Below are 23,346 nucleotides of genomic sequence, written 5' to 3' on the forward strand. Positions count from 1 at the left end.
CAAGATTATAATCTCATGATTATAATCACGATGTGGATTAAAGGCCTAAACGTGAAACGGGAAACCATAAACATCTTGGAAGAGAGTACAGTCAGTAATGTTGCTGACATACGCTGTAGCAACATTTTTCTTTTTTCCTTCTTTCTTTCTTCCTTCCTTTTTTTTTTTTTGGTTGTCAAATGATCCTTTATTAAAATATTTTCCTTTTGTCGTTCTTAACTAGGTGGACATTCCACTGCACCATTATTGATGTCATCTATGATGTCATGAGGGTGGCCGCCATCAACATTGTAGCCCACGGACTAGGCGGTCCCCAGAATCTCTATAATGGTTCCAGAGAGTTCCCTGCCTAAAGGTTGATCCTGCATCTGTTGGGCAATGTTGACAGTCTCATCAAAAATGATACTTCCACTGTGTTTAATGTTTTTCTGCTTCTTTCTGTCTCTTGGCAGCTCCTTGAGGGCTTTGATAATCAGGGCAGAGGCAGAAAGTGCCACTTCAATCTGGGCCTGTCTGGTTATGAATGGTCGGGTTCACTGTAATTCTCAGACCTTTCCAGTCACCTGTTGCCTTGGCAATGTCATCACCAACATTTTTTGGAGACAGACCCAGTGGCCAATCTTCAGGGCCAGAGCAGACGTGGCACTGACTTTGCCACCGGTTCACCTCAGGTATATGACTTTGATCTAGTTGGGGTCAAGCTTAGGAGGCGTGTGGGAGGTAGTTGGTGCCAGCAGTTGGTGTCAGATGAACCCAGATTTGGGATGATCGAAGACTGTTGCACCGTTGCCTCCTCAAAGCTGAAAGCCAAAAACCTTTTTCTAGATACATCTCATAAGGCAAGGAAAATAAAAGCAAAAGTAAACATTTGGGACTACATCAAAATAAAAAGCTTCTGCATAGTGAAGGTATAATCAAGAAAATTAAAAGGCAACCACTGAATGGGAGAAGATATTTGTACCTAACATATCTGATAAAGGATTAGTATCCAAAGTGTATAAAGAACTGATAAAACTCAACTTGAAGAAAACAAATAATCCAATTGTAAAATGGGCAGAAGACATGAAGAGGCAGTTCTCCAAAAACACATCCAGATGGCCGATACACATGAAAAGATGCTCAGCATCACTCATCATCAGGGAAATACAAATCAAAACTACAATGAGATATCATCTCACACCAGTCAGAATGGCTAAAATCAAAAACACAAGAGACAAAAAGTGTTGGAGAGGATGTGAATAGGAACTCTCTTACACTGTTGGTAGAAATACAAACTGGTGCAGCTATTATGGAAAACAGTATGGAGTTTCCTGAAAAAGTTAAAAATGGAACTACCCAATGGTGCAGCAGTCAACGCTACTGGGTATTTTCCCAAAATATACAAAACACTAGTTCAAAGGGATACATACACCCCAATGTTTATAGCAACATTATCAACAATAGCCAAACTATGGGAACAGCCCAAATGTCCATCAATAAATAAGTGGATTAGGAAGATGTGGTGTGTATGTGTGTGCTTATATACACACACACATATATGTATATATACACAAAGGAATATTATTCAGCCATAAAAAAGTTATGTTGCCATTTGAAATGATCTGAATGGAACTAGAGAGCATAATGTTAGGCAAAATAAGTCGGTCAAAGAAAGACAAAGACCATGATATCACTCCTATGTGGCATTTAAGAAAAAAAAGGAAATGACCACAGGAAAAAAAGGGAGAGGCACGCACTAACCAAGAAACAGATTCTTAATTATAGAGAACAAATGAATGGTGGCCAGATGGGAGTGAAATGGGTGATGGATATTTAGGAGCACAACTCACTGGGATAAGCGCTAGGTGATGCATGGAATTGTGGAATCACTAATTTGTACACCTAAAATTAACACATCACTGTAGGTTAAGGAATAAAATAAAATAAAATAAAATAAAATAAAATAAAATAAAATAAAATAAAATAAAATGAATGTAACATAATAAAAAATTTCATACATTACTAGTGAGATTGTTCACAAAAGCCTTATTTTTAATAGAATAACATTAGAAATAGCCCAGTATTCATTGGTGGGATAATATGTATATTGTGATACATTCACGAAATTCACTATTATACAACAATTTAAAACATGAAATAACTATAGGTACACGTGATAGCACAGTTGAGGGTTCAACCAAGCAAAAACTATTTGATATATCCAACCAATATAATTTTTTTATAAAACAAGAGAATGATAAATATAAAATTCTAGATAATGGTTACCTTCAGGGAAGAGGGGGAAAGTTGATACAGAAAGAATCACACAAAGATATTGGTAATGTTCTCATTCTTGGGTGGTGGGTTCATATGCGTTCATTTTACTAGGTGCCTTGTACAAAGCAAGTATTTCATGATATAAATAAAACAAAATTCATACATTTTTTTAAGTGTCATGGTATAGGAACCTGGACATATTCAACACTTTGAAACTAGTCCCATTTTCATTGCAGTGCTGATGGGCCAGGATTTAAGCAGTGATTAGAATGTGCTGGCAAATTTTATAGTTCTTGGAGTCCCACTGTCTACCCTGGAATCTTGACTCTGCCATTTACTAGCTGTAGGATTTGGGGAACGTTTCTTAACTTCTCTTTACCTGCATGTCCTTGTCTTTAAAACGAGGATAAAAATGAGCCTGGCTTCACAGGGTTGCTGTAAAGATTATGTAAAATAACGGGGTAAAATAAAGCTCTTAGAACACAGTTGCCTTGAACACAAAGTTAGTTCCTAGTAAACAGGACCCACAGGGATTAAACCAGAGGCCTGAAATATGATCACACCCATGCTCTCTTGCACTTCTTCTGTTGCCATGAGCAGGCCTTACCCATAGGTAGCTGCTTTTCTCCTTGCCTGGACTCCAGAAGAAGCACATGTGAGCCCAACCCACCGTAAGAAGAAAGGTCAAGTGGGCCTGCCATCTGAGGCAGAACTACGTGTCTGAGCCCAACCTCCCTGTCTGAGCCCAACGTAGATGAACCAATGCCCACCCACCATGCAGTTAGAGAACTGAGAATAAATAATCATTTGCAAGGATAGGAGTCTTAGAATATTTTGTTGGCAAAAGTGGTTGATGGACATGTGAGATGCTATTATTATTATAATAGTAATTATTCAAGTAGTTCACTCATATATGAGATAGTACGGCTGTAATCATTATTATCGGTATTGAACATTTTAAAAGAGAGTTGTTCCTGGGTCTGCAAGGTTTATTTCACTCAAATTTTACCTAGTTGGGTTAGACTTAGTGCCTTAAAATACTGGGAATTTTTAGTTTCTGTCTTGAGCAGCTGCCTCAAGGATAAATATCTTGCTCCCATTGACCTCATCCCTCCTCTAGCTCCAGAACACATAGACTTGAGCTGGCTTCATTTCGACACGCTGCCGTTGTCAAAAAGACCTGCCAATAGAAAAGAGACACACTATCCCTAGTTCGGTAAACAGTCAGCCTTGTAACTAGCTATTTGACATCTCTATTATGAATGTCTCCCTTTATTGTCAGAGCATCCCACACTTCATAAACCACCCGTGCACAAATCGTCTTATTGATCTACGTTGCAACCTGTCTGGTAGCCAGGGTCAGGATTAGGTTGCCTCCTGCGTAATGAAGAGCTCTAATCTCAGAGCAGTTATAGTGACTTGCCCAAGGCCACAGAGCTTTTAAATGGTACAATTGGACTCAAATCTCAAAGTTCTGATGCCAAATATTGATTTTCTTTCACTGCTCCATGGATGCCTTTGAATACCTCCAGTTTTCTTGCTTGAGAACATACTTATCAACAGATTACATCACCAACAGATTGGGTCATTCTCTTATGTCACACTGGTGCCATGGGAAATGGGCAGTGCATGGATAGCAGCAGACTGGCATTCCTATGTCAGCCCCTGGAAGTCAGACAAACACACAGATTCCAGAACAGTACCTCCTGGGACTCTAATGAGAGAATGCAGAATCAATGCACCATTGTCCTTTTTCATAAACTTATTTGGAAATTAAGGTATCATGTGAGATGAACTGATAAATGAATTTAACATATTTTCTGTAAAACGTCTGCACAAAGCTTTCCAAGGGACTGTGCTATCAGATGTTCTTGTTTGCAAAATTCTTTTCAGTGGTGTTACATTATTGTAAATCACACACATCATTTTTACCAAGTAAGACGGTAAGAGTTTCTAAAATAGTCTCTTGTTGCAGGAAGAGAACTGGGTTCTGTGATTCAATGTTAGGGGTGAAGGCTCAGGCATTTGACCACCTAAATTGCTGTCTCATTTCCACAATTTGCTGGTTGGGTGACTTTGGACAAGTGACAAGATCTCTAGACATAAGGTTTCTCATCTATAAAATGAGACAACTAATAAGACCTTTCTTATAGTTTTTATGAAGACTAAACAAGAATTCATACACAGTGCTTAGAAAAATAACAAACGAGTCAGTGTTCAAATACTAGAAATTTATCATTAATTATTTCTCAGACAGACATTAGCTGGGTGTGACCTTCGGCAAGTGATTTCATCTTTGTCATTTGTTTCGTCTGAGCTGCATATCATATGGATTGCTTTACCTGAGTATTATGCAGTGTTTAAAAGTTTGGGTTTGATGGGGCGCCTGGGTGGCGCAGTCGGTTAAGCGTCCGACTTCAGCCAGGTCACGGTCTCGCGGTCCGTGAGTTCGAGCCCCGCGTCGGGCTCTGGGCTGATGGCTCAGAGCCTGGAGCCTGTTTCCGATTCTGTGTCTCCCTCTCTCTCTGCCCCTCCCCCGTTCATGCTCCGTCTCTCTCTGTCCCAAAAATAAATAAAAAACGTTGAAAAAAAAATTTTAAAGTTTGGGTTTGAGTCAGATTGCTTAGGCTTCAGATTCCATGGGCAAGTACCAGAGCATCTCTAGGCTCTGGTGCCCTTTTTTCTTAAATGATGAAACTAAGAGAACCTACCTGATAGGATTGTTCAGAAGATTAAATGAGAAAATTGATGGACAACACTTAGAATAATGCCTTACATGTGCCATTACTTAAAAAATGGTAGTGATAATACAACAGTGAGGAAGTTGGAATAAAGGGCTAAAGTTATTATCCTTGTCTCCCTTGGTCTCAAAGAGTTGACTCTCTAAACCTCCAAGCAAGAATACTTTAGAATCAAGACATTGACATCTTTGTGATGGTAGTCACCTGTCCCTGGGTTGTTAGTTTCTGGCTCCTGCTGGGTAGTCCGGCCTGCCCTTGGCTTTGGGACCTCCCTCCCTAAAGGGGCATGTTTGGGGCTGAGCCAGAGTCCACATACACACGGTGGGTCCCACAGCTCACAGCTGCTGCCAATATGTTGCATAGAACACACTCTCCTTCAGAGTTCCTCTTAGCTGTTATTCCAGAAGTGTTTGGTAGAAGATACCCCTCAAAAATCCCTTCCTCCTACATTAGATTCTCCACTTCTCACAATTCTGGAATTGTGTTCATCCCTCGCCCCAGCCCAGCCGCATGTCATCATCTCTGATCCCTTACCCATACCTGGAACACTGTCTCATCTCAGACTGTAAAAATCCAGGCCTCTCCATCTTTAAAGGGCTAGCTAGAAACATGTTTTTCTTCACAATTAATCAGAAATCCTCCCCTTCGTCTAAACTTCTCATCACCCTGAAAAAAAAATGTGACCCCTCTACTCTGGCCTGTAAGGATCTATGTGATCTTGTGATCTGCTCTTGCCTGCCTCTCTGAGACCATTTCCTGCTTCTCTGCTTTAGGTGCCCAAGCCTTCTGTCCGTTCCTTTAGGATTCCAAGTCGATTGTCACCTTTTCGTCTCAGTACTCACTGTTCAACTCTGCCTGGAAAGCTTTCTTCCAAAATCATTTTCTCGACTTTTTTCCCCCTCTTCATTTTTAAGCCCTCAAAGAGGCCTTCCCTGAGCACCCAAGAAAAAGCCAAACCAGACCATACAAAAACCCACTTCCATTCCTGTCACTCTTGCACTGGTTCTCAGCTGGAGGTGATTTTGCACCCCTAGGAGATACGTGGCGATGTCTGGAGGCATTGATGGTTGTCATAACTGAGAAGGTGCTATTGGTACTTTGCGGGTACAAGCCAGGGATGTTACCAAATGATGTACAGCCCAAACGATGTACAGCCCAAAGCAAATAATTGTCTGGCACAATATATCTGTAGTCCTAAAGTTGCAAAACTGCATCTAACATATAGTCTTGTTTTATTTTCTTGAAGGAATTTGACCCTTTGAAACTCTCACTCACTCCTTTTCCTGGCTTTGCCTACCTCCCGCTTTAGGATGTAGGCTCCGTGAAAGCAGGAATCTTGTCTGTTTTGGTCAATATTGCATCCCCAGGGTCTGGAAGGGTGCCTGACACTTGGTAGAAGCTTGAAAACTATTTGTTGAATTAATAAAACAGTCAGTGAATAAATGTTGGCAGGGACTTTTACCATGCATAGTACTTACTCACACTGGTTACCAACCAGGTGTTTGTTATCTGTGCTTGTTCTTGAATTACATAGTTGGTGGCAGGGATATGACCTCACAGTGACAAGCATGATGAATAAATGCAGGATGGCCGAAATTAGCTCATTAGAAAGAAGTACCCAAACAAGCGTATTTTGCTTTTCCTCTGTGTCTAAGTATCCACGTAGCAATTCTCCATATCATAGGCTGCTGGTTGCCTTACCTGTGTTCTGCTGAGTGCTGCGGGGTTCCTCGTATATTTAATTCTGATTTTGTTTATAACTGTGTTTTTAGCTACCTAACAAATTAATAAAAACCAACATACATTCTCATAATTCCTGGGAACACATTAAAATTCCTAACACTGAACTTTGGTGGTCAGGTTAACCAGTCCTTTCCTCCAGACGTTGGAATCTCACCTCCACCCTCTGGCCTACACATCCTACTTCTGTGCATATGCAATGTTTGAAATCCCGAGAACATGTTAATGATTTGGGATTAATTCTAAAGTGTCATTGGATTAAAATTCCAAAGCGCACTTGTCTGCTCTTTTAAAACCAGGCAGGTGAGTGCAAGCTCAATGAAATGGCAGTGATGTTTCTTTGGTACAGTTCTCCTAAGAACAGAATGGCACACAGTGTGGTGACAACAGGGTCATATGCAAGAGCACGGTCCACTTGGGATAGCTTCAGCAATTGTATTTCAAGCATGATAGAATGTAGCATTGGACTTTGCTTGTTGTCATGGAACTAGGGCCTATGAACCCCTTTGTTCAAAAGGAAGTCAGCCAAGGGTATCCACGTAAGGCGTGTTAAGAGCTGACCGTGTCTCTATCATTTCCATACTTCTTCTATAGCCTCTGTAAGCAGAGGACTAGATGCGCTCCTGAATTCATAAAAAGAGGGAGCTGTGCTATGGGTTTAACCCCTTCTTCTGTAAAGGACGGCAGGCATTCCAGAAAACCATGTAGGTATTGGGCTTATGAGATCAAGCTTGCTAATGTTGTTGTTTGATTTTTCTATATTTTTGCTAAGTCTTTTTCTGCTTGTACGAAAGGTACATCATCTTTCTTCTCTGATGGTGAATTTGCTTATTTTTCATCTTGTAGTTGTCATTTTCTACTTTATGTATTTTGAGGTTATGGTTTTAGGTTTATACTAGTTTAGAACTGTCTACCTTCTTAGTGAATTAAATTGTTATGGTTAGTATCAAATGATTACTATTGGAATGAATTATTTTTGTCCTAAGGTCTATTTTGTCTGATATGATTACTTCTATACCCATTGTCATTGAGTTACTATTTACCCGGTATGTCCTTTATCTTTTAACCCTTCTGAATCTTTATATTAAGATGTATCTGCGGGGGCACCTGGGTGGCTCAGTCGGTTGAGCTTCTGACTTCAGCTCCGGTCATGATCTCATAGTCTGTGAGTTCGAGCCCTGCGTCGGGCTCTGTGCTGACAGCTCAGAGCCCGGGGCCTGCTTCAGATTCTGTGTCTCCCTCTCTCTCTGCCCCTCCCCCGTTCATGCTCTGTCTCTCTCTGTCTCAAAAATAAATAAACGTTAAAAAAAATTAAAAAAAAAAGATGTATCTCCGATAAATGGCAGATGCTGAAGTTGTCAAAAACAGGCAGTTTTGTATAAGTAGACTGGAGAATTTGCTAGAGAGTTAAGCCCATTTACATTCATGTGATTTCTAGTATATTTGTGTTGATTGCTGTCATCTTATTTATGCTCTGTAGGTCTTGCTTTTCTTTCTCCACCCCACCCCCTTTTTTCTCTTATTTTAGATTTATGAAATTTTGTTTCCTTAGTTCTATTTTAACCCTTGATTTTTTTGGAACTTCTAGGTCATATATCTATTATTATAGTAATGATCCAAGCTATTGTAACATGCCTCTCTTAATGACACCTGAAGTTAACCAGTATCTTTATCACACTGCAGAATAATAAGAACTTAGAGCATTTTACTCAGATCATCTCCCTTACAACCTACATATTACCATTTTTTATGTGTGAGTTTTAATCCCTCCCAAATTAGACAATATTATTATATTCTTTACTGTTAGTGATTTTTTATTCACCTTCTTGCAACTCAGCCCTTCCATGTGATAAAATTTTCCTTCTGTTTGATAGACATCTGTTAGAGTTTCTTTTAGTGAGAGTCAGAACCTTCAATAAATCACTCAGTTTTTGTGGTATGACTCTTACTCTCAGGATAGCATGTGTGAGCAAATTCTTGATATTGTTAGTGATTACACCTTGAAGCAAATTTGACTGTATTTCTGTTTCAAATTTCTGGATGCTATAAATTAAAGGGAATGGAAAGAGCACAAGTGGAGATATTAAAGAAACACAAGCACAATTATAACCATTAGCTTGATGCGATGTTTTCTTTTTTGCTGATTAAAATTGGTCAAATTAAGAAGATCTTATGGTTTATCCTAATATTCATAGCAATTCATATATAAAGATACAAACACAGAGAATGAGACCCCAAGATTGGCAATAATCTTATTTTAAATATTTTATTTGATCCAAACTGCCTTCTTATTGATGGGCTTTAATAAGAAAACATATATTTGAACATGAAATTAACTGAAGCTAATAAAAAATTGCTATAGTTTCTTTTATATATCGAGGTTCTACAAAATCTATCATGTGAGAAGACAATTCCTCTAACTAAATGATACCAGTGATGAAGGATGTATTTTATCATTACACATGTGATTCTTTACCAGCTTATTATTCTTTGAGACAGAACCTTAAAGGATACTGTTGTTACTTTGTAAATAAAGAGTAGGTTTAAATATTGCCTGTTTTACTGTAACTAATTGAAACAAAGTTTCAGAAAAACTTCTACAAAAATGTAAGTTAATGCAGACTTTTCTCTCACGGATCTATGCCTGGCATTTCTCTCACCAAAAGTGAAGGTAAATGCAGTTGACGTTGTGTCTAAAACTCTTCAATTCCTTGTTAGCATACAATCATGTACTCTTACTGAGGAGAGGATTTGATGTTTGCGATTAAACCAATCTAGGACAAATGAATTGTTACCAATCCGGCTAATGACAATAATTAACTGCTGCTTCTTAAAATTTCCCGTTTCCTGATTAAATATAATAGCTCTCTAGTTTACCTGTTTTATTGACACAAAGTATTGACATATTTTTTATAATAATGTAGTCAAAATGATTTTTTAGCTATATTATACTTCCATTTCATATAACTCCTTATATGAATATATGTATATTCATATATCCTAAATTATAGATATATAAATCACCATTTCCATTAAGTTTCCATGCATACTTCCTCTATCTTTTGATATATATATTTAGAACTAAAGATCCAATTTTTATGAATAAATAAAAGAAGGGCAATTATTAAGCAAATTCAATCATTATGTAACTGCACGGTAATTCTACTTTTAATAATTTTATAATTGAATGATTCAGCCAAAGCTCTATTCATTAGAATTATTCTTCTTTGGAAGGATTATTTGATATAAATTTTAGTTTAAAAAGAACAATGCTGATATCATCATCATTAGCACCAACGTTATCTCAACAACAATCATAGTCGCTATTCTTTATATCATATTCTTTTTTTTTTAAGTTTATTTATTTTGAGAAAGAGCGTGTGTGTGCATGCACTCATGAGTGGGGGAGGGGCAGAAGGAGAGGGAGAAAATCTTAAGCCCCGAAGTGGGGCTCGATCTCACAATCCTAGAATCACCGCCTGAACCAAAATCGATAGGTGGACACTCAACCAAATGAGCCACCCACACGCCCCTATATCCTATTCTTTTCTACGAGTTCATTTAAATTATTTCATTTAATTCTCAAAATGTGACGCAGGGAAGTAAATAGAACATGTAATATGTCCCAATTGAGAGATGAGAAAAATGAGTTCTATGTATTTCAAGTGACTCAACGAAGCTAAGACTTGATTCCAGGCCTTCTGTTTCTGCCTAGTGTTCTCCTTCTGGATGCAATCCCAATACTTGTGAAACCCAAACCTATCACCTGTACTAAGCAGTGAATTCTATGTAACCTACAGATACCTTCCTGAAACAATTTTTGAATCTCGAAATAGAAGTACATGTATGATTTTTCATAGATTAACCTCTTCTCACACCTTGGAAATTAGCTACAGATTTGGATAGACTTAAACCTGTATTGTCTGACCTGGTAGTCACTAGTTACATATCACTGTTAAGCACTTTAAGTGTAGACAGTCTGAATTGTTTTAAGTATCAAAAATGTGAGATTTCAAAGATTTACTATGACAGAAAGTAAAATATCTCAATAATTTCTAATATTGATTATATGTCAAAATGAAAATATTTTGGATGTAATGTGACTAACATATTACTGACAGTAATTCCACCTGTTTTTAAAAATTCTTTTAAGGTAGTTATTAGAAAATGTATAATAATATATGTGGCCTACATGCACACTTCACATTATAATTTTATTGGACAATACTGTTGTAGAGTTTTCAGTTTTCTTGGGTATATTCCCCTGATTTTATTCTTTATTTAGTATGTTTTCCATTTTAAAATGATTTAGACTTTTATGCCAGTATTTAAGGCTCATATTAACATAGTCATCTGTTTATTTCCTATATTTGGCACTCTACACTTTAATCTGGACCGTGTTATGCTATTTAAAAGTTTGTTAAACCTTCCTAAATTTGAAATGACTTTCAAATTAGAATTTCATATGTGTTGTAAAAGTCTAAAGTGTTCTAAAAAAAAAGTATAAAGGTAGAGGGAGAGGGTTAGATTACAAACCAACTTTATCCTATAAAGTTAGAACTTAACAATGAAGTAAAATTGTACTGAATAATTACAATGGAAAGTTCTACCTGAGTTTCTTCTCTACTGTAAATGTAAAATATATACTTTCCCTATGTGTACATATATAATATATAATATATATATTCAGTTCCTATATTAATTATAATACATGATATATATAACATGTATAATATATATAAAATATATAATATATACTGATATTATATTAGAATACACACATATATGTATATATAACTTTCCCAATGTGTGTGTAAATGTGTGTGTATACATATATATGTATATATACATGTGTTTTTCAAGGACCAGATGAGTGAATGAACACACAACACTTCAGAACAGTGTCTGCCATAAACAATAAATATTAGCTTTTATTTTGCTACACATTTTGACTGAACAAACCTCACAGATCAACATACCCCCGATTGATCCATGGCACCAGAGAACTTCACAGCTAATATAGGAACAAGTATTAATAAAAAAAGAGTTGGAGAAACACATCTAAATACATTATCGTCCTTCCATACCCTTTAGCCTAAATATCTCTTCACTTTTGCAACTGTCTGTTTATATTTCTGTTGCTTTAAGAATTTCAGTACTAAAGGGGAAATAATAAGTTATTATTCGGTCAAACTCTCTTAACAAATGAAGAAGATGACCCCAAAAGAAGTTAGAGAACATGTCTTGCACTCAAATCGTTATTTAAGAGATGTAAGAGGCATTTTATAGAGCGATTAACCCACAGACTAGGGTTATGTAGAAGCTTTGAAGACATATCTTATTTAATCATCATAACAGACAAGCAAAATAAAGACTGTTACTTCTCCCCTTGCATAGGTTTGAAAATGGGAGCTGGAAGTAATGGAGTCGATTGTCCAAGGTCACACATTAGGGAGAATGGCGGCCAGCAGATAAACCCCAGTTTGATTCCAAAACTTGTGGGCTTGACCTTGTGTTACGCTGCTTTCCTTGTTAGTTGTTTTGTTTGTTAGTTTTTACTTTATGTTATTACTTTATTTTATTTTATTTTATTTTATTTTATTTCATTTTATTTGAGAGAGAATGCAGGGCATGAGTGGGGGAGGGGCAGAGGGAGAGAGAATCTTAAGAAGGCTCCATTTCCAGCAGGGAGCTGAATGCAGGGCTTGATCTCACCACCTGAGCAGGTATCAAGAGTCAGAGGCTTGGGGCACCTGGGTGGCTCAGTCAGTTAAGCATCTGACCTCGGCTCAGGTCATGATCTTGTGGTCCGTGAGTTCCAGCCCCGGGTTGGGCTCTGTGCTGACAGCTCAGAGCCTGGAGCCTGTTTCAGATTCTGTGTCTCCCTCTCTCTCTGCCCCTCCCCCACTCACGCTCTGTCTCTCTCTGTCTCAAAAATAAATAAACATTAAAAAAATTTTTTTAAATAAAAAAAAGAGTCAGATGCTCAACCAACTGAGATACCCAGGTACCCCTGTTTGTTTATTTTTAAAGAAAAATGACAAAACACAGAGATTACAAACTAATGATCCCTGGTCAGTCTTGGGTGGAGGTGAATTTAGGGCATTTGTCCCGTCTAGACTCTCACTGGTGACAAATGACCACACAGAAAGGAGGCAGCCCAAGTTTCATGGTTATGGAGCCCTAAGCAGACACCCCATGGAAACCCTTGATCTTTTCCCTCCAGCAAGAATGAACAAACAGGATGAGGAGTGAACAAGGTTATGATGCACAAAAATATATAGACATACTTCCTTGAGGGACATGTAAATTGATGTAAGGAACAAAGAGAGACAGAATGTGAAATGGGTTGTGAAAATGACTTTTTACTTCTTCTCTGTCTAGAGACACCAGAGCTTAGCTTTTATTTTTCAACAGAATCATCAAGTTATAAGAACAAACCTCTGGATCTTCAGTGTGATGGACCCAGTGTTAATAAATTAAAATAATTTTTAAATTGGGTAAAGTCAATCCAGTTAATTTAATTGCTTATTAAAGGAAAACATCAACTTCTCCCTTTATTATTAAACTATCTTAAAACTTATATTAAGTAATTATCTGAAGTAATATGAGGTCTACCGGACTTAATGATTTGAACAGTCAAATTTGATTAGAAAATGTCATGAATTACTTGAGTCCTTCTAGCCACCACAACTTTTCCACAGATAAACCTCTCAATCCTAAACTGAGGGTGTGGAAGGAAGAATGGAAGATAAGTTGATTCATCCAAAAGTATTCGTCTGCTTGCCTGGATCCAATGAGTACAAAATGAGATAGTTCTAGACAAGTCACATGAGAAGAGGCTACTCCTGGTAAGAATGAGTCTGTTAATTTCATACTGCTGTTACACCAAATTGCCACAAACTTAGTTCGTGGTTTAAAACAGTCAAGATTTGTCATCTTAAGGTTCTGTATACCAGAATTCTTACTGGACTTAAAACCCAGGTGTCTGCAGGACTGGGATGCTTCTGGGTACTTTGGAAAATAATCCATTTCCTTGTCTGTCCAGCTTCTAGACCTGCCTGCATTTCTTGGCTTGTGGCCCTGTGCCTTTATCGTGAGGGCCAATCATGTAGCATCTTCAAGTCTCTCACTCTCTGTCTCCATCTCTGTCTCTCTCTCTTCTGCCTCCCTCTTCCGCTTATCAGGACCCTGATACAACCAGCCTTCACCACAGAAATACAATTGCCTCATGCTGTCCCTTTCACCCCTGTGACCAGCCATTCCTTATCACAGTCTTCCTGCATCCCCTACCATCACGTATTGGTAACCACAGTTGGTTAGCCTGCTTTAAATTAGTGTGTTCTCATTTAGATGAATGACCATTTTATTGTATTCCATTATCACCCAAGAAATCTTATCCACCAGGAAACAGATTTATCCGAGCTGAAATTTGTTTGGTCATCTGATCTTTTGGCTAACCCACACTCTTGTAACGATGTCTTTGTTCATCCCACCCATACCATATAATTTGTACTATTCGTGGAACTATCTGGCTGAATTCTCGTTCTTCATTTTCATTTTGCCACATGTATAGTTGCTTCCAATGTCTGTGTATATACCGACACGTGATAATATCTGGATGTATACAGATGCTCACAATATCTGGGTATGTGGACACACATGCACAGTATCTGAATATGTATACAGATATACATGTAGAAATTTATATAGTGTATGGAGGTAAATATTTGGCAAGAACACACTCACTTAAGGGAAGAATGATATCCAGTGCTTGTACTGTCTGTTCAGAAAGTTTGGAAGATGAGTTACGTGGAACCAGTTGTGGTAAAATTATGTGGATAGTTGTCTCAAAAGACATGGGTAGACAGAAGACCATGCTGTCTATATAAATACCAAATCTTGGTCTCTGAGACCCAGATAGGTCTCACTGATAGAAGGTAAATCTTATCATGAGATCTGAGGAATATTTAAACAGCAGTGAATCAGCTCCTAGAAGTAAGATCACCAGTGAGATCACTACTGGTGAATTAATGGTAGACGCTAGATGTTATTTTACCATGGACATAATCTCCTAATATAAACCATGTTGTAAAAGAAATAAGCCCGTAAGCATTATATTCAGATTCAATAAATAGTAATTTTTTTATGTTCATATTTGGTAAATAATTTGACAAATCTCCTACCAGAATCCCATGGAATTCCAAATAAATCAGTAGATTTCAGTTTAGCTGTTTAGTACTTGTAATGAATTCTTAATGTCTAACAGCATCTACTGTTTACATTTGCCTGGGGTCTCTAAAACTTTATGAGATGAAATGATTTTTCTGGTCCGTGGTGTATGGTTGTCATAGAATTAAAGTGTTTCATGAATTTCATATTTGAGCAAATGACTTCCACTCTTCAGTCTCTTATGGGAAAGGAGAAGGAGGTGGAGTTGCATTTAATGGTCTGCTGTCTTGTCTAGATTGAATTTGCTATGAATCACATGGGTCTCAGTTGTACTCTCATGTGTCCTTAAAACAAACCACAAATTCTATGGGACACATATTTTGTTCTTTGCTGAACACTGAGTATATAAATGATGATTTACAGGGCATGAAACTGAAGTCGGTATAAGGCTACAAACAGTATGTTAATTTTGTTGAGAAACATAAAAGAAAGCTTGTTTTGAATATTCTTAAAAGTTTAATAAGAGTGCCTTTCAAGCTACTATAGAAAAGAGGCTCACAGGAAAATAGATATGGATCCCTTAGCTTTTGCTCAAATGTACCCAGATTTCCAATTATAAAATTCATGTAAAGTCAATGATTTTCTCCTTTTAGGATCACTTAAAACAAGTGGTAAGAGTTATACTGTTATTTAAATGGGGAACATTCATGTGTCTTGAAAGGATTTCTGTCTAAACTTGGGAGACTGCAAAACTCATGCGTGATTCTATTTGAACACTTTGGGGTATTCATCAGAAGAAATCAAAACAGCAGAGAGGAGTGAGTTGGCTGACTGGACTCTAGGGAACAGTGGCTCATTAAGCTTTTCTAGAAACTCAGATAACTAAGTTCATTCAGCCAGTCTCCGCTGAGGTCCTATTAGGATTATACTTGTCTCTAGCCACTGGGGATACAGTGCTGGATATGGTAGGCAATGTCCCTGCCTGATGGCATTTACCTTCTTTGGGGTGACAGACAAAACTCATAAACAAATTGATATGTAATATATTGTCACAGAGTTATTTATAAGCGCTGTGAGGAAAAATCAAGCAAGGTCAGGGTCCAAAACGATAAAAATGTCACCTAACTGCCCCAGGTCTACTTTTCCTCACAAGGAACTTTATGATTTCTTTTTGCCCAGGAATTTAAAGTAGCTTATAAAAATACACAAGGCTCAGAATAATTCCTTAAATATTTGAGGAAGTTGGGCACAAGGTCAGAAAACTATTACATCCTGGGGTTAAATTAGATCATGGAAATGTAAACCTTATAGTCTGGTACGGTGGCTGCCCAGGAGCCATAAACTTGGCACTGAACCTGTTGTTTCAAGCAAAGAGAACTATTCAAGCATTTACTTAGATTGGCTATCACCAAAACATGAATACCATCTAGGGGTTCATGCAAACATTTTACCGGCCCAGAAAGACTTTCTGGTATGGAATGGATCCCGTGTCCTAGAGTGGGCGACTCTTTGATGGCCCTCATTGAAAGCCCTCATTGAAAGTAGTTGATCACTTGAGACCAGTTGGCAAAGGTAATTAAAGATCAAATTATTTCAGCCTGAGTGTTCATTTCTTCTTGGACTTGGGGTATGTATTTGTGCATGGTGTGTGTGTGTATGATGTGGGGAATGTCTCAGATCTTTCTGAGAATTTAATGAAAGCTATGGACTCTGTGCCCTAAGTATGTCCACCCATAATCTGGCACACAGTATCAGGGCATCAAGGAGTTTCTGAAGACCAAGCCAAAATCATTCCCCTCTCATTATAGTATTACGAAAACAGGAAAAGGAGGCTTACTGTCGTAGGCTCTGATTAAAAAAAAATTAACACACAAATATTATTTGGCCAGTTATTAATAGAACCATCTACTTTGAAAATGAAGATCTTCTATGGAAAGGTAAGTAAGCAAGACACTGGCATCTCTAACAGTATGTTAACAGGTTGGACAAGCCAACTCTCATATTGCACCTAAGTCCATTGCCATTTATATCTATACTGTCTAGGTGTCTGCTTTTTCTTTCTATTTTATTCACTTTTATATTTTTAAGCAACCTGGAGAAGATTTCTGTGACAGTGTGATATCTGCTTGTCAGTATGATTTCATATCCCAGGAAACAGAATTAACTAGCTAACTAATAGAATAGAATGGAATACAGTTTAACAAAATCCCTCTAGTTTAGCCAAAATTGAAACTCAAATCTCAGAAAGATCTGTCATGACAGTAAAGAAAAGAACACCAATATAGATGGATAAATCTCTTAATTGCAAAGCATCAGTTTTTAACCCTCAGGTTTGGCATCATTAGCAGGATTTCAAATAAGTTCACCGACGGGGACTCATTTGACCAAGTCTACATTTATACACCTCACTTGTCTAAATAAAATCAAATGAATCTGAGTAAAAATGCTCATTGCGACATGGTATAACTTTACCCGTTATTTTTCAGCAGTTCATTTTCTCTTTGCTCTTGTTTTTCCATTTTCTTCCCCTTGGCATTCAAAACCCGTGTTGGAAGACAAAAAAGCAGAACACGGAGGTGTCATTAGTTACCATAAAAGACAAGCAAGGTCTCTGTGTGGGGCACACAAGTCTTTGGTACTCAAGTGTGGTACTGAGTTAACAAACTATAAATGCCTGCTTCTGTTTTAGAGCCCCGCAATGGCAGTGCCCAGTAGGAGAGAAAAGTATATTTTCTAAAAGAACATAATTCTATTTAGTGTAAATCTCTCTTCACGTACACTTGCATAAGTACTTGTTATATGTAAGTGGATCTTTTGATATACAGTGGGTGTGTTTCTTGAAAGTTCAGTACCCATGAGACGTTTTTAACTCGAGCCCTGTTTTCCCAGATAATTTGAGTAGATGTTCAGAAAAGAAAACTTTTAATTGGGGACTTGCTGGTGGGCTGATCATTGCTTAAGAGAATCATACACTACACTCAAATAAATATATCATTAACGGCTACTAGGTCGGGAATATTTGCTGGGGTTGCCCATGTGTGAAGCAGCGTGCGGCAAATCACTGCCCAAGATTCAAGGTCTCTTCCCTCAAGACTGTCCATTTGGGCATGTACTTGGGGCGCAGTTAAATGTTCTGTCCCTTGGTATATTGAAATGTCGTGGTTTCATCTTCCCAATCTTTAATTTGCTTATTAGAGCATAGAGTACAAATAGCATGTGTGGCATAGACAAGGATTAAATGAATTGATATACGTAACACACATGGAATACTTCTGTACATAGACGGCACTCACCACAGCTGGCAATTGTGTGTCTGTCTGGCAAACATATGATGGCAAATTTGTCGATTTCTCTTCGTACCTCCATCCAGTTCTAGCTACTCTGCAGGATAGCATCCTATCTTTCTGATGGATCCCAATTTTGCACACCTGCTTTCACAAGTTTTTTGGGTTTTTTTTTTTTTTTTTGGTTTTGTTTGTTTGTTTGGTAGTCAACTGTAATAGTTAACTGTAACTGTAATTGTCATTGCAAATGTGATGGGTCGTTCCTATGATGTTCTGGGATCCTACCTAAAATGCCTCCAGGATCTCTCTGCTCTTGTGCCTCCAAACTTTTTCCAGATCTATGAACAGTTCTTACTATGCTGGGAAGGTAACGCCCACAGCAAATCTCAACTGCTGCAGGATGAGAGTCTATATAGAAATTTCCCAACCTCTCCAGTTTTGGAGAGACCCATTCCGAAACATATTCTACAAGGTTCTAAATTCCAGGTAGGAATGAGCCTAGTTTCTTATACCCATCTCCAGTAAAATAATGCAGCTTAATTGGCATTTTCTGTCCCCATTCTTCCTGCTTCCTGAGATCATGTCTCAAATAAATTACCCGAGACTTTGTCTCGGGCTGTTTGATGGCAGAATCCAACTTGACATGCAGAATATAGCTTATATTTTCACTCAGGCCGTCTCAACTGTAGTCTCCAAAAGTGGCAAAAATTCATCCCCTTATTTTCTTGTGCGCTGCAGTAACAAGGAGAAAAACTGGGGAATCTAATTTTATTTATATAGAAAATCCATAAACCTAAATACCTTTTCTTGAAATTTTTTATGAAGCTCCACATAATAAGTGAATTATCATTAATAAACACGTAGATATGTGAAAGATGCTTACTTCTTAATCTTATTAATCTTTCTTTCAAAGAAAAAGCCGTATTTATAATTTTAATTATATCCTCACTTGTCTCTTTGCCAGGTTTGGGAGAGATATTGGGGCAGCTGTGACTTATGACCAATGAGTAATTTCATGTTGAAGCCGTGAATGAACAGAATCTATGGGAGAAATATAAATTGAAGGAAAGGAAAAGAAGATAAATTTTCATCCTGTGGCCACGTTGATTGATCAATCAGCCCAACCATGACTTCTGCTGTTCACCATTTGGCCAATTGAACTGAGCAGTAATAGAGCATATCTTGATTTAGGGCTAGACAGTTCAAATCTCAGCTAAGCCTCCTCTACAAAATCAGTTGGTGTTGTTCTGTAGGCATTTTTACATATCCTGTGTCTGTCGTTCTGCCTATCTTTGGCTATTATGAATGCTTTATTTAACTTTTTCCTTGGAGGGGTATGCATGAGATTGGTAGTTATTTTTCAACAAGAAAATCAATTAAGATAAGGACTCATGCAACCTGATCCTCCCTTTATGGAAACTTCCATGCAACAATAATCCCTGAAGGGATGAATCTTAACCAATATGGCTTTCATCGTGCAAACTAACAGCTTGTAGATTGGATTCAGGTGGAAGATATGTTGGTTCGGCCTGCCCAATGATGGTGATGATTTTAATTTTAATTACTTGTCATTTAAAAATCAAGGCAGCTTTTTATGCCTATTTTATTTTTAGCTTAGTTTCAGGAGTTAATGGTGTTATATTAGTTTCAGGTGTACAATATACTGATTCAACAGTCCCATATATTACTTAGTGCTCTTCAAGATGAGTGTACTCCTAATCCCCTTCACCTATTTCAACCATCTGTCCCATGCACCTCCCCTCTGGTAATCATCAGGTTAAGTATCAAGGTGTTTTAAACAAAAATGAATATTTAGAGCTTGTAAAGCATTGGGAACTCTAACAAATCCAAGTTTCTATGTCTAGTATGGACACATAGGCTGCAGCTCAGTATCAAATATCCTTCATTTTGAGGTCATCATGCGCCCCACCCCACCCCCTGCCAATACATGACCACTTCTTAGTCCTTGACTTTGTTTCCTTTGTTCATTTGCTTCACTCGTTTATGCTACCAGCCTATTCTTTGTAAGTTTTGAATTTGGGTCAAAGTTCTAATAACAGAGAGAACACAATTAAAATAACTTCCCTTTTTTTAAGGCCAAAATAAATCTAGGCTACAATGGTACAGTTTAAATCAGCAAATTCTCCAGCTTACTAGGGCCTTCACGATTTGGTCCAAACTCCCTTAACTTAGTGATATGGACGCTGAGAAACAGAAGTTAATTTCTACCTTAGGGTCACATAGCTAATGATAGAGTATGTCAGCATTCCATTGGTCTAGATAAGACTTTGAGGATGCTTTACTTTTTCTCTTGCAGCAGAAAGGCTATGTCTTTCTCCAGGATTCTGGTCATTTAAAAAGACTTCATTTTTTAAGTCAAGGTCTTTAAAAAAACAATTACAAAATAAAAATGTCTTTCAAACAGTCAAGAAATAAAACCATTATGTTTTGAAGCAGTCTGGGTAGATGTTATGAGCGTCATGTCAAGATGATAGATCAATAGGAAGGTGAGAGCACACACTGAGTGAAAAAAGAATGTGATAATAGAAATCAAATGCTCTGTAAAGGTTGGATGTATTATTCCTTCTAAATATTACTTTTTTGGTCATTATTAACCCTAGTATTTTGTTTTATTCTTCACATTTGAAATTTCTTCCACTGTAAGGTTTAGGCTTTATATAAAAAGATACATATATTCTAATCTATTTTAAGACCTTCTTAAAGGTCATTGTGGGAATGATCTGAGAGCCTTAACAGGACATATGTATTAGAGTCCTCATTAGCTACTCAAGCAAAAACTCTTAAAATTCAAAGAATGCTGGGTTGGTGTTAGGATGGAGGAAAGAGACCTTTTTCTCTTTTAAAAGCAATCCAAGAATTCAAAACTCCAGTGGATGGCCTACAGAGCCCATTAAAAATCTCAAGATGTGACATGGCCTTGATTGCTGAATTGGCTGTGCATGGAGGTGACAGGAGGGAAGGTAGTGCTGCTCAGAGGTAATATAACTCATATTAAATAAGAGTTGTCCTCTAAGAATGCCAAGCTCTCAAGGCATCAGGTAACTTAGGTCTCTTAGTTATATATTCACTTTCTGTGGACTAACCCACATGCTCCTGCCCTCTCCAAAAAAACCCTGGGTCATATGTAACACATACTAGTTGATATCTACTTTTATTTTTTTTTCAATTTTTTATTTAGATTCTGGTTAGTTAATATACAGTGAAATATTGGTTTCAGGAGTAGAATTTAGTGATTCATCACTTACATACAACACCCAGTTGTATTTACTTGCCCTCCTTAATACCCATCACCCATCTAGCCAATCTCCCACCCACCTCCCTCCATCAATCCTATTTGTTCTCTTTAAGAGTTGTTCATGGTTTGTTTCCCTCTCTCTCCCCCTTCATATGTTCATCTATTTTGTTTCTTAAATTCCATATATGAGAGAAATCTTATGGTATTTATCTTTCTCTGACTGACGTATTTCCCTTAGCATAATATACTCTAGCTCCCTCCACATCATTGCAAATGGCAAAATTTCATGCTTTTTGATGGCTAAGTAGTATGCCATTGTGTGTGTGTGTGTGTGTGTGTGTGTGTGTGTGTGTGTGTGTATCTCATATCTTCTTCATCCATTCATCAGTCATTGGATATTTGGGCTCTCTCCATAGCTTGGCTATTGTTGATAATGCTGCTATAAACATTGGGGTGCATGTACCTCTTTGAATCTGTATTTTTGTATCCTTTGGCTAAATACCTAATAGTGCAATTGCTGGATCATAGGGTAGTTCTATTTTTAACTTTTTGAGGAACCTTCATACTGTTCTCTAGAGTGGTTGCACTACTTTGCATTCCCACCAACAGTATAAGAGTGTTCCCCTTTCTCCACATCCTCACCAACACCTGCTGTTTCTTGTGTTGTTAATTTTTCATATCAACTTTTAAATACATGCTTCACATTATTTCAATAATGTCATAACTGGTCTCTCTGCTTCTACCTGTCACCTCTTAGAGCCTATTCCCAACCCATGAACACAGTATCCTGCTAAAATAGAGGTCATATTGTGTCACTCCTCTGCTTTAACCTTGTAATAGCTTGTATCTTAACTTAGAACAAAGATCTAAGTCATTATGATGCTCTACAACCATGCTTCTCAAAGATGGTCCCTGGACCAAAAATATCGGCTTCAGAAATGTGTTAGGCATGCATATTCTTAGGCTTGACCCCAGATCTATTTATTCAGAAAGTCTGGGGGTCCAGGGGTGGGTGGGCCCAGCAATCTGTGTTTTAACAAGTCCATCAGGTAATTATGATACCCAGCTAAAGTTTGAGCACTACTGTGCTACAAGACTCTATGGTATTTAGATCTCATTACCCTTGGATTTCATTGACTATACCCCCTCTCCTCACCCTACCCCAGCCACTGTGGCCTCCTTGTAGCGACATGAATATACTAAGTCTGCTCGTACTGCTTTGCCTTTGTAGTTTTTGTTCCCTTTCTCCCAGATAGCTACACATGTGGCTTGATCACCAACTTCAAGTCTTTTCTTAGATGTCATCCTCACAGTTGAGGGATTCTCCCAGCCCCTCCACTATTTTAGTTTCCTAGGGCTGCCATTACAAAGTGCACACATTGGGTGGCTTAAAACACATATTTATTCTCCCACAGTTCTGGAGGTTAGAAGTCCCAAGTCAAGGTGTCAGCAGGGCCATGTTGCTTCGAAGACTCTGGGTAGAATCTTTTCTTGCCTCTTCCCAGCTTCTTGTGGTGGTCTTAAATCTTTTAACTGAGTGACTCAAACCTCTGCCTCTTCACTGCGTGGCACTCTCCCTGTGTGTCTTCACACTATCTTCTTAGAAGGACACCAGTCATATTGTATTAGGAGCCCATCCTACTCCAGCATGACCTCATCTTAACTAATGACATCTGCAAAGACTATTTCTAAATCATGTCACATTCTGAAATACTGGAGGTTAGGACTTCAGTGTACCTTTGTGATGGGCTGTAACGGAACCCATAAGCACCCTATCCATTAAAAATTGCACCCTGCCCTCATCACTGCCTATCCCACTGCTGTTCTTTGTTTCTTTTCTTGCTGCTTATCACCTCCTAATACACTCTGTGTTTTAGTTGTCTGTTTGGCTCACTAC

At 37.9% G+C, this 23,346-nt stretch overlaps 1 pseudogene; it reads right to left on the reverse strand.

Moving 5' to 3' along the window:
- Positions 1–215: 215 nt before the first annotated feature.
- On the reverse strand, positions 216–22,754 carry LOC124523336 (60S ribosomal protein L12-like; annotated as a pseudogene).
- Positions 22,755–23,346: the final 592 nt, after the last annotated feature.

The sequence above is a fragment of the Lynx rufus genome, unplaced genomic scaffold (assembly GCF_022079265.1).
Source record: "Lynx rufus isolate CCGP_SWC_20201006 ecotype Redwood Valley unplaced genomic scaffold, mLynRuf1.p SCAF_4, whole genome shotgun sequence".
NCBI classification, from domain to species: domain Eukaryota; kingdom Metazoa; phylum Chordata; class Mammalia; order Carnivora; family Felidae; genus Lynx; species Lynx rufus.